Source organism: Schistocerca gregaria, unplaced genomic scaffold, assembly GCF_023897955.1.
Source record: "Schistocerca gregaria isolate iqSchGreg1 unplaced genomic scaffold, iqSchGreg1.2 ptg000686l, whole genome shotgun sequence".
Lineage (NCBI taxonomy): Eukaryota > Metazoa > Arthropoda > Insecta > Orthoptera > Acrididae > Schistocerca > Schistocerca gregaria.
The window spans coordinates 35,786-48,345 of NW_026062066.1; the positions used below are offsets into that span (position 1 = coordinate 35,786).

The 12,560-nt window shown below is 47.5% G+C and overlaps 1 non-coding gene across 1 annotated transcript; it reads right to left on the reverse strand.

Moving 5' to 3' along the window:
- Positions 1-209: 209 nt before the first annotated feature.
- Positions 210-291, reverse strand: Trnal-cag (transfer RNA leucine (anticodon CAG)). Its single transcript has one exon. It is a non-coding gene; the product is annotated as a tRNA-Leu (tRNA).
- Positions 292-12,560: the final 12,269 nt, after the last annotated feature.

Consider the following 12,560-nt stretch of genomic DNA (forward strand, 5'->3'; position numbering starts at 1 on the left):
AAAATCTACGCTTCCACTTTGTAGAACGGCATGCTCGGGACACATTTCATGAACACGAACGCAAGGCATCATTACTCCAAACTGCTCCTCTGAATGCTGTCGTTGCACCACGCACTGTGCTACGACAATTTAAGAAAGAGGCGCTCACGGCTTGCTGCGCTGTTTCCTTCGCGGGTAACCAGTGCTGCTGCTTTCGAGACAGAAAACGTTGGCAGCGGTGGGATTCGAACCCACGCCTCCGAAGAGACTGGTGCCTGAAACCAGCGCCTTAGACCGCTCGGCCACGCTACCTACGCGGCACGGCGGTCACAGGAGCTGCGTTGTAGCGCAAGAGAAAACACCGCAATGGCACAAAAAACGAGAAAAAATTGGCAGCTTTTTTTTTTTTTTTTTTTATTAGAATTTTTTGCGGGCCTCCCATCTCCCCTTATAGCCCGTCCTTTCGCTCTCCAAGTAACGCCTTCGTCGGCGAGCTTCTCAGCTATAGTTAGTGCTGTTGCCAGATGGAACTTAAACGAAAACGAACGTTGACCAAAGCAAAATGAAAAGTAAGCCTCCTTCCTCTGAGGCATTGTTGGTGAAAGGGTTAACGGAAAGGTGTGGATCTTCACGGAAATCAAAGGAAACATGCGATTGCTCGTGAAGCGGAAAATAAAAAACAACTATATATTACTTTCGGAAATCAGTCAAAGAAAAATCCATTCAGCACACAAAGCAAAACGCCATCCAGCAATGGAGAAGTCAATTAACACGGACGCTCACCGTGAAAAAATGGAAAAAAAAAGGTGCGATGTTCACTCCAAAGAAACAAGAAAGAAAAGAAATAATGCAATTCAATTAAGAAAAGCACACTAGCAATCCTGACCAAACTAAAAGCAAGTAAACACAATGAAATGTCCTCGCAGCATCACGATCCCATACCATAACATGGCAGAGTGGAAAACAAGAGGAAAATAAAGAAAGGAAAACAAAAATCCTCGCATAACACCATATACGAGGCAATTCCCAAGGGAGAAATGTCTCCCGATTACGTCATATTTTTCGTTCCTTATACTGAATATACATGCATCGCTAAACGAACTCTCTCACTATCACGTCACAGTTTTAAGCTGGAAAGTGTAAAGTTAATTAAGTCGACATCGGTAAGGAGCAAAAGCATGCGCCAAAGCGACATGCAAAAAATTTGCAAAAGTCATAACATAATCAGTACGAACACGGTACTTGCCGTGCTCAGTCCATAAGTAGGTGAGAAAATCCAATCGATCCGTCAGTTTGAGACAAAAGAGTGAATAAATTGTATGGCCGAGTAACCAGATCGTGGCATTGCGTTTGGTGGATGGAAACGCCTTACACTGAGGTACGATTGCATCCGCCACTGTCACCTGCGCTGTAGACACCCTGTTGACGAGACGAATCATATCCCGAGCAGTGTCCCACACAGCACGGAACCGACGGCACACGAAACGATGTTGAATGGTATCTTCGACATGGCACTCTTCGCATGCAGGGGACGGACTCAGATGAATAGAGTGCAGTTTAGCATTCAGCTACACAGGAGCCGAGCGGACGTGTTTCGCGCGCGCTCCCGTCTCTACAGTATTCGTGTCGGGTTTTTCGCGGAAAATCGCGTCAGCGTGTGCCTAAAAACAGTGCAAGGCATCGATTAAGTGTGCTGTGATATAGTGCAGTGAAATTTCCTCGCGTTTTACGGGGGAAAAGGTGCTAAATGTGACGTCGCATCTGCACCCATTGGACTACAGTGGACCTCTTCAAAGGTATTTCCACCTTCAACTAACACTCGAGAAACATTACTAACACCCCTAGGAACAATTGACGTTACTAACGTTACTAACCATAGCTTGTGAAGTGTTGGAAAAACCACGAACGGAAAAGTTCACGTGTGGCGAGTCAAGACCATAACATATGGCAGGAGTGTTTTCTGCTCTAGGATGATGAAAGTCTACCAAAAGCGAGTCTAAGACATACGACAGTGTAGCAAAGCTCCTGCAAAAGTTTCGGTTCGGTAATTATAATATTAACGGATTTAGCAGAAAACAGTTTTGACAAACACGAAAGACACAAACCGATATACCGAACACAGTGACGGAACGCAAGTCCCGTAAGTAGAACGCCGGGCGCTGGCAGAGGCGCGCTGTGTGCAAGTTCCGAAAGTGGGCTATAGTGCATTGGCCGACGCGTGCCCGCGTTGCTAAGCGCGACACGTAGTCCTGCGCCCAGCCGCGGGAGGCAGCAGCGCACGGGAACTGCACAACTGCACAATCGGCATCTATTCACGCGCGTGAACTGCGTGGCCGACTGCCGAGCGAAGCCAGACCGCGAGGCGCAGTATCAGCTGGCCCGCGCGTGCGTGACCACCTTATCCGCACTCAGCCGCGCAGCACGACGTATCGCTTTTGGCGCATCGCTTTAGCACAGCGCCTTGGCATATCGCTTTGGAGATTTTTTTTTTTTTTTTTTTTTTTTTTTCCACCGCCGGCCATGTAACAGCGTAGCGCCCTTTCGGCAACCGAGTAGTCACCACATAAACACGCAACCCTGGATCGAGTACGACAACTTAGTGGTGCAAGCACCACACCGACATCGACAAGAGGGCCACCTGGCAGGGCAAACATCAGTAACAAAGTGTCGCAAATAGGCATGGCGTCTGGTATTCACGAATATGCCGTCATGTCGCCGAGCCAAAAGATCGCTGCAATTGACGAGCTACTGAATGACATTGCAGCGGAACTGAAGGCTAAACACGTGTCTAGTAGTGTACTGAACACAATACGGAATAAAATATTCCCGTTGGCATTTCAACTTACGTCAGCAGAAGCCAAGGTCGAACTGCTGCAAGAACAGAATAAAGATCTACTGCGAGAATTGCAATACTCAGCAGATCCAGTAAAGGACCTACGCATTGAGACACTCACCGAACAGGTTAATAAACTAGAGGAGGACAACTCCAAGCTTGTTGAAATAAATCAGGAACTTAGAGACCAGATCAGGGAACTGACAGGGAAAGTCACTGAACAAGCGCAGCAACAGGCCAAAACATTAACATATGCTGCAGCTCTATCCACCGCACCCAAAGAACTTAAACGCATTGAGGCGGCCAAAGCCAAACAGACAACAACATTGTTCATAAAATCAACAAACAATCAAGACACAAAAACAGTACAACAAACACTGACACAAAAAATAAACCCAAGACGTGATAACTTACATATAAAATCGATAAGAAACACGAAGACAGCCGTCATTGTCGAAGCAGCAACACAGGAGGACTGCCGTAAAATCATAGAAAAGACGAAAGACATAGAGAACATTGCGTGTGAAGGGCCTAGAAAACGGCAACCTCTGGTGATAGTCCACCGAGTTACAGACACTATCTCAGATAGAGAATTTCTGGAGTGTCTGTACGAGCAGAACCTCAGCGACGATCTCACAAAAGACGAATTTGACAGAGACGTCAAAATCAGATTCCGCACAGGTCCAAAAGGAAAGGGATATAACCATCAGGTGTTGGAGGTTACACCCAGAATTTATTGGTATCTCACTAAAAAAGGAAGGGTGTACATAGACTTTCAATCATTAACCGTCAAAGACTTTACCTCCGTAAGCCAGTGTTACAATTGTTGTGACCTAGGCCACACAACCAAAGCTTGCGCAGACACAAGTGCGACCTGTTCAAGGTGTGGCAAGAAGGGTCACAAACGCGCAGAGTGCCGTGCATCAGAACCCATCGATTGTATTCCCTGTAGGAATAGAAACAGAATTTGCAATAAGAGTAGGGGTGGGGTCTGCCAGACCTACAAACAACTGCTTGACAGACTAATTGACAGCACTGACTATGGCAACTGAACACCCCCCTGCGTCAACTGACCTGCTCCACAAATCACACCCTGCTAAAACGAAGTCATACAAGTCACCTTCGACAAAAAACCGAAACCACCTACGTGCAATACTCTGGCGTAAGAGGCAAAAACTGTTACCAGACGACTACCCCAACAATGGATACATCCCAGGCTTGATGAACAGTACAAACCTGGAAGACAGCCTTCACGCAGTTACCGAATACATTGACGATCTCACATTGACAGGACAAATAGTACCAGAACCCGCCAAACTAATTAAAAGACAGATAAGGTACTGGATGACGTTTCAGACGACCCTCATTAACAGGATAGACGAACTTGAAGACGAACTACTAAGATTAGACATGGTAACCCCATACTCCGACACTGACAGATCAGGATGCTACAACACATATGACCAACCAGAGCAACCATGCAAAATAACACCACCAACGACCCAACGAGGCCCTTCTACTCCAACACAACGACGCACATACGATACCACGAAATGCGAAGGATATATCAAACCAGTTAAGTTCGTTTTAGGTGAGACTTTGAACCCTACCGTTATGCAAGCCAGCGAAACTGGAACTCAAACGAAAGACACAGACAAATCAGACACCCCAGGCTGCATTCAATCCAAACGAATAATAACTCACACTTACTCATCGGCAGAGGAAGAAGATGACGTCTATCACTGCCCCTACGCCAGAGAATGTAGCGTACACAAAAATGATCCACCAAATCCCAATGCCAATCTTGAACAGGCCACAGCACTGACCGACACCGCAAATGACACGCATAAAGTCGGGGCAACAACCGCAACTAAAGCTGACAGTGCGCATATCATACTCAAAGCTGATACGACCGATGCAAATAATGACGAAGAGCAGACCTGTGAGAACCAACTCGTGTCAGAGCGAATTAGAACTAAGGTACACTCACCCAACACATCTAAAACACAACAAGACAGCACAAATGAAACACACAAAAAACACACAAAAATAATCACAGCCTTCAAGAAACTAAACCCACGTAATAAACCTAAACAGCCTAAGAGAGTTAAAAAAGTGAAAGCGTGTGACGACCAACCGCGGCAATTGCCGGCTGTTCCAACACCTTGTGTCAAAATAGTGATTCCCCCCAGTGGTGTAAACACACCCTCAGTTCCCAAATCAACAACCGCAACGTCAACGCCATTGGAATCCCCCGCAACGACCAACATGGGCACCCATCCAGCGCTTCTCGCAGAGGCGCACAACGACTCCACTACACCACCACGGCACGACACGGCAGCGGGCACGTCAACACACGCCACCACCACCACTAGTTTTAAATACGATAAGTTAGACCTAAATGTAAAATTAAGTAGGCTAGAGAAGAGGGACATATTAGAGACGGCACAACGGATGCTTATTCGCACCCTACATCCATATGGAGATTCGGTCTGTTTTCGTACATCGGAGCAAACCGACAGACTCATTCTCAAAACAGAAAACATTCCGACGGATCCTGACAGCCTGCTTAATCTGCTCATGCAGGTGTGCGCGCGCAGGGAGGAGCCATTCGACCTAGATAAGCTATATAAGGATCACGTTAGGGCTCATGGGAGAACATACTTCGATTATAGTCAAACTGGCAGCAAGTGCTACGCCACTGTTAAACACCCGAACTGCTATTAGCACAGCTTAATGCTATGCGGAGTATACTCGTCAACTCGGAGCTCCCACAAGCCCTACGTGAACTAAGAAGTGATATTCTCTGTTTACAGGAGCCATATACCAGAATAGGTCAAATCCCTAATCTCCCTCCAGGCGCGGTGACAGTTGCGGAGGGGGCGGGCTGCAAGGCATCCGTCACAATTCTAAACAAAGAAATATACCCGGTGAAAATCACAGAACTCTGTTCTGAACACCTAGCTACAGTCGAAGTCACGCACAAGGGGGATACGTGGATCATCGCGTCGCTGTACGCCCAATTCTGTCACAGCATTATGCCATATGCAGACCTCATTAGAGATCTTGCAAATTATGCTGGCAACAAGAAACTACTTATCTGTGCAGACATAAATGCCAGATCCACCCTGTGGCATTCAGACAGAACTGACGACAGAGGCAGAATCATAAACGACATCATTAATGAAAATGGACTCCACATACTCAACGAAGAAGGACACCACCCGACTTACACCGGACACAACGGCTACACATCAAACATAGACATTACCATCGCCAACAATGCTGCCATTAACCATGTACGAGACTGGACTGTACATGATCAGATCACAGCTAGCGACCACAACATCATCACACTAACCTTAAATGGTACATCCAACATCAACTCAGTCACACAACCCAAAAGACTGTTATTTAACAAAACGGATTGGAATAGGGTCAGACGAACAATACATGAGCACACATTGCACGACATCACCGGTAGCGTTGACTTCCGAGCACACATGCTGACGGACATCATCACAAAAATACAGAACACCTGCATACCTACACAAAGCAAGATAAAACACCAAAACATTCCATGGACCACACAATTAACGCGACTCAAACAGGACTCAAAACGTAAGCGTAAGCTTTATCAACGAGCAATCTCAGACAGAGAAAGACAAATACGACTACACGACTACCGGCTTGCCAAGGACAGGTACAAACTCGAGCTGAATAAGACCAGGAAAGACCACTGGAACAGCCATGTAGCAGCACAAACACAACTAAACATTTGGGGGGAACCATACAAAATAGTGACAGAAAAAGTAAAGAGCCCACTGGTTCTGGGAACGTTGCGACAGGAAGACGGCGCGATGACTAAGGGCTGGAGACGCACAGCGGAGTTCCTGCTAAGCAAACTCCTGCCTGATGACATCGCTGACACTGACACACCAGAACAAGCAGCACTGAGACGCGAACTCGACACAGCATACATTACACCAACTGTCGTCTGTCCTTTTGCACAGGAAGAAGTCGCGATAGCGATTTCAGAACTAAAAAACAAAAAGGCGCCAGGACCAGACGGTATCCACTCTGAGGTACTAAAACAAATTGCACCGCAGATCACCCCATATCTCACAACATTGCTAAACGACGCATTAAGGCTGGGTCGAGTGCCTGCAGTGTGGAAGTCCTCGAAGGCGGTCATCATCAAAAAAGCCCCAGACAAAGACCCCTCAGATCCCAAGTCATACAGATCGATATGCCTCATCAACACACTGGGTAAAATACAAGAGAAACTACTTTGTAAACGATTACGAGCACATAGAACACTACGGGGACTAACACCACACCAATACGGCTTCAGGGAAGGGAAATCTATAGACGACGCAATAAACAGAGCACTCCAAATAGTACATAACACACCTAACAAATACACACTTGCCATTATGATAGATATATCAGGTGCTTTCGATAACCTGTGGTGGCCGGCCTTGTTCAAGAGGCTCAGACACCTGCAGGTGCCGGAATCCCTGTACAATAGCTTCATCGACTATTGCAAAGACAGGACAGTCGTTTGGCACATGGACAATCAGAAAGTAATCAAACGTATTACAAAAGGCTGTCCACAAGGGTCGATCTGCGGCCCCATCTTCTGGGACATAGTGATTGAACCGCTCCTACAGTTACTAGAGGAGCACACTTTGACAGATGGAGTTGTCGCCTATGCTGACGATCTACTCGTGGTTGTATCAGCAAATAACCGGGCCCAGCTAGAAGAAAGAGCCAGTGGAACACTTCATACAATAACCAAATGGTGTGCTAAGAACAAACTAAAGATAGCAGAAACCAAAACAACATACACACTGTTAAAGGGCATCCTACGCAGGAACCCAACAGTCAAAATAGGGGACACAAACATAAAAAGACTCGCGGTTACACGCTATCTAGGAGTATACATTGACGAACGTTTGAACTTCCACGAACACATGCGAATATGCACAAACAAAGCAGAAAAGCTACTACACAAACTGGCAAGGCTAAATTCGGAACAATTTAGACTACCCCTGTCAGTCACACGAACATACCATTGTGCTCTCTTCGAGTCAGTACTATGCTTTGCTGCCAGTACATGGGCTCACAGATTGAGTGTCTCAACCAACAGAACCATCGTACGTAGAGGACAAAGAAGTGTTTTACTTCGATTAACTGGGGCCTTCAACACAACGTCAATTGATGCACTATGTGTGGTCATGGGAATCTTCCCAATAGACATCACAATCAGGTACCGTGCAGCAATGTACTGGCTTAGGATGGGGAGAATAGACCAGGTTCGGCAGATCACTGGTGTACCGATTGAGTCAACACGCCAACTTAAAACATGGCGAGTGGATACCTGGCAGAGCGAGTGGGACAACAGCGATAAGGGCCGCCGAGTATACAACTTCTTCCCTGACATCCGGGAAAGACTAAAACTGAAACATATCGATCCCAGCCGCGGTATGGTACACTTCATCACAGGACACGGCCCCTATCCCACGCACCTGAACCGCGTGAGTCTGCAGCAGACTAATAGATGCACATGCGGGGAAGAAGGTTCCCCTGAACACATCGTCTTTTTCTGCGGACAACGCACGATCACAAGACACACAGTACACGTAGACCACTTGAACACACAAAATGAACTACATGCCATAGTACGCGATCCTGAAAGGTGGACTGAACTTAATACACTGACTGACGAAATCTCAAAGATTCAACATGCTGAATATTTACGCAACAGACCATACAGAAGGCAAGTCGGCACAACCAGACAACAGGATGCCCAGGGGATCACAGACATTACTGATACATCGAGTGAAGAAGAAGAAGACACAGATGCAGACCAAGGCACCAACACAGATATTGAGGCGTCCAGCGCGTATGACCCATAGTGTCAACTAAAGTGGCCTCAAAGACTTTTCCCGAAAGACCGACAAATGGTGCATATGTCACATAAATTCTGGAAAACTGATTGCACCTAAATGTAAATATGTATATAGTTAATAGTACCTCCATGTCTAACATGAGCTTAAAGCTAGGCACCTCTTCAAGGGACCTACGCCTTCTGGTAAGAGGCAGCGCACGGCCTGGATGGAAGGATCTTAATTGTGGTCCCTCTTGACTGAGCCCAACCCGACGGATACATATTGTAGATCGGGGAAAACCACCTTTCAGGCTGTGTTGCTGGCGGGGCCGGGAGGTGCTAACTAACGCATTATGCAGTATCATAAGCCTTATTGCTTCAACACAAATTGTCAGTTTTAATGCACCTGTACAACCGCTACCATAACCACTATTTTACCAATACCATCGAAGCCAAAGCTTAAAGGTAGGCACCTCCTCAAGGGACCTACGCCTCCTGGTAAGAGGCGGCACACGGCCTGGATGGAAGGATCTTAATTATAGTTCCTCTTGACTGAGCCCAACCCGACAGATACATCTTGTAGATCGGGGAAAACCACCGTTCAGGCCGTGTTGTCGGCGGGGCCGGGAGGTGCTAACAACCGAACAGTCTTTATTAGGAGCCATGCAAGCCCGAAATAAACAGCCACATTCCATCTCACCTCTATTACCATTACCATAACAACTTTCCACCAATAACTTCTGAGCCAGATCATAAAGCTGGGCATCATTTGTTATTCATCACAAGGTAACTTTGCAGACTAGACATGGAGGGTTAGTTGGCTAATGTACCTCAACCTTCCATAGTTAAGTAAGTACTTAGAATGGCAGACATTAGAAGGAATGGTGAGCGACGTCAAGCGACTTGAGGATCATTCCAAGACCCTGGACGCCGCCCACAACCAGGTGACGGGCCCATACTACACCATTCCTTTCCCTATTCCTTTCCCTTTTCTCTACTTCTTCCAAACATCCATTAATTATTAAGTTTTTGTATTATTATTTTCTTAATTCTTTCGTATACTTGTCTGTCTGTCTGTATCCTACTTATTTTATATTTTATATTAGTTTTAAGATTTTAATATGCTGCACAATAACAAAAAAAAAAAAAAAAAAAAAAAAAAAAAAAAAGATAAGAACCATACAAAGCCCGCCTCCACGTGGCGGGACACGGGCAACGGTGTGGGTGGGGACGGGAGCCGGGGTGATGGCACAATCAGCCACTCCGGACCCCGGACCCAGCCACAGCGGCCAAGAGGCTATATAAGACCCACCATAAGAAATTAGGCGGTGGGTCATTAAATATAAAGCAGCAAGTGAAAAAAAAAAAAAAAAAAAAATAATTTGTAGGAATCATGCCATTGACAACTTTATACCACGACGCTCTGACAGGTGCAGGAAGCACGGGGGAGGTGATGTTGCGCCAAACTGTCCGCCAGTCAGTATGTGGTAGGCGGTACTCCCACTTGTTTCTGGCCGGTAATCCCCGCAGAGCACGGACAATGTCGCCCACACGGCCCCCGCTGGAGCCACTATGCGCAAGATAGCTGCTGTTAAAATAAAAACGCCGCACGTAATTCAGCGCAAAGGGTATGTGGCTGACAGAGACCGGAGCAACCACGGAAGGTGGGCGGTATTGGGTGAACAACCTGACCGTGGCACTGCTGGTGCCTTTCTCCAATACGGCCGTAGTCCGTTTGAGGAGGAGCGCCGCGCATTTGGCGGAAAAATCCACCAGACCGAGTCCCCCATCGGCCGGATGTAAGGTGCAGGTGGCTAACGAAACCTTGAAAATGTCCCCTTTCCATAGGAGCCAGTAGACGGCCTGTTTAATAGCGCGATCTAGAAGCTTAGGAACCGGGAGAACCTGTGCTAAATACCACGCTCGAGCTAAGATGGTAGTGTTAATGAGATGCACCTTGTCATGGAGCGCCAAATGCCGGGCCGCATGAATTTTAACAACCGCCCTAATTGTGTGTAAGACGGGACGCCAATTCAGAGCCTCCATGCGCTGAGGATTATCAGATAAAATAACCCCCAGGACTTTGTGCTGCTGCACAACACTGAACCAATTTCGACGCACATGGCTCATGCGTGGAGTAAGAGGCAGCAAAACCGTCTTGTGAACATTCACAACGGCCCCCGTCGCCTTCTCAAACAGCCGGAGAACAGAGTACAGGGTATCTACATCGGCCGGCCGACCCAAGAACACCCCAAGATCGTCGGCATAAGCCCGACAAGTGAGGCGATCTTCCCCAAGTTGGATCCCGGGACACTCGCGGCAGATAGACCGCAGCAGCGGGTCGAGCGCCAAAGCGTAAAGTGTCATTGACAACGGGCAACCCTGTCTGACCGAGCGAGTTAGACGTATAGGCTGACTGAGGGACCCATTGACGATGACACTCGACGTGGCATTGCTCAAAAAACCCTGAACCGTGTGGGTAAACTTACGGCCAAAGCCCATTGCAATCATGACACGCCGCAAATAGGCATGGCCAACCCTGTCAAACGCATTCTGGAAATCGATCAACATAATGGCTGCCGACCGAACTCTGTTGCCACGTACAAAGCCGATACAGTCCCTATAGGCCAGAACGGCATCAAAAATATTCCTGTCACGCACAGCACACGTCTGATGTTCACAGAGAACGCGGGGCATCACTTGCCGCAGTCTGTGCGCGACGCACCTCGCCATGATCTTATAGTCCGCGTTTAACAGAGTGATCGGTCGAACAGTGTGGATATTCGGCGTCGCTTTCGATTTTGGAATGAGCGTGATGCATCCCGCTGCAAATTCCGTTGGTAGAGGAGCGCCATTAAGAATTTCATTCGCGATACCGGTTAACGTATCGCGTAAAAGGTTAAAAAACTGTAAATAAAATTCAGCGGGAATGCCGTCGATTCCGGGAGATTTCCCCCTAGGACTTCGCTTGACAGCTTCGTGCAATTCGTCGGACGTAAAAGCCTCATTAAGATGGACACGGTCTGTGCGACGTAAAACATTAGGAATCCCCTGTAAAAGACGACGCAGCGCAGCGGGTTCGACATCAACGTCCCGAAAGAGAGACTCAAAATGTGCGTGGATTTCTCTCTCAATCGTCATCCTGTCGGAAGTCTTTATTCCATCCCGAGTGACCCACGCATTAAAGGCCAATCGTTCGCGCATCTTCCGCTCTCTGTTAAGATGATAGATAGAGAGCGGCTCCCCGTCTACGGCACCCACAGGCTGGCACCGAGTAACCGGCCCTCTACCCTTTCGCCGCAGATCGGTCAAAAGTTCGGCCTGAAATTGTTTGAAAATGGGAAGAAGATGCGGCTGGGCCGTAACTTGGCGGGCGAGGTCCTTCAAACAGCTCTGATAAAATTGTGACGTCGAGCGACGCCAGTGCGCTGCGTCTCGGCTAAAATTAATTAAAAAGGTCCGGACTGCAGGTTTGGCAGTGCCAACCCACCACCCAAGAACGCTACTATCACCGGGTTTAGCCTGCAAAAGTTTGTGCCACATATCAGTGAAGCACTGCTGAAAATGAGAGTCGGCCAGCAGGCTGCAGTTAAACTTCCATAGATTTCGGCGATAGGAAGGCCTAAAAAATGGAAGCGAAAGTTCACAAAAATAACTGCAGTGATCTGAAAAAATAACCGGCCTGACCTCAGATCGAGCCACCGGGGCCGCAAGTGACGATGACACATAGATCCGATCAAGTCGGCTGTGTCCCTGTGGATAAAAATAGGTAAATTGGGTGTCAACCGGGTGGAGCATTCGCCACGTGTCCTGCAGATTAAAACTTGTGAGAAGCGTGTGGAGTTCCTGACACTT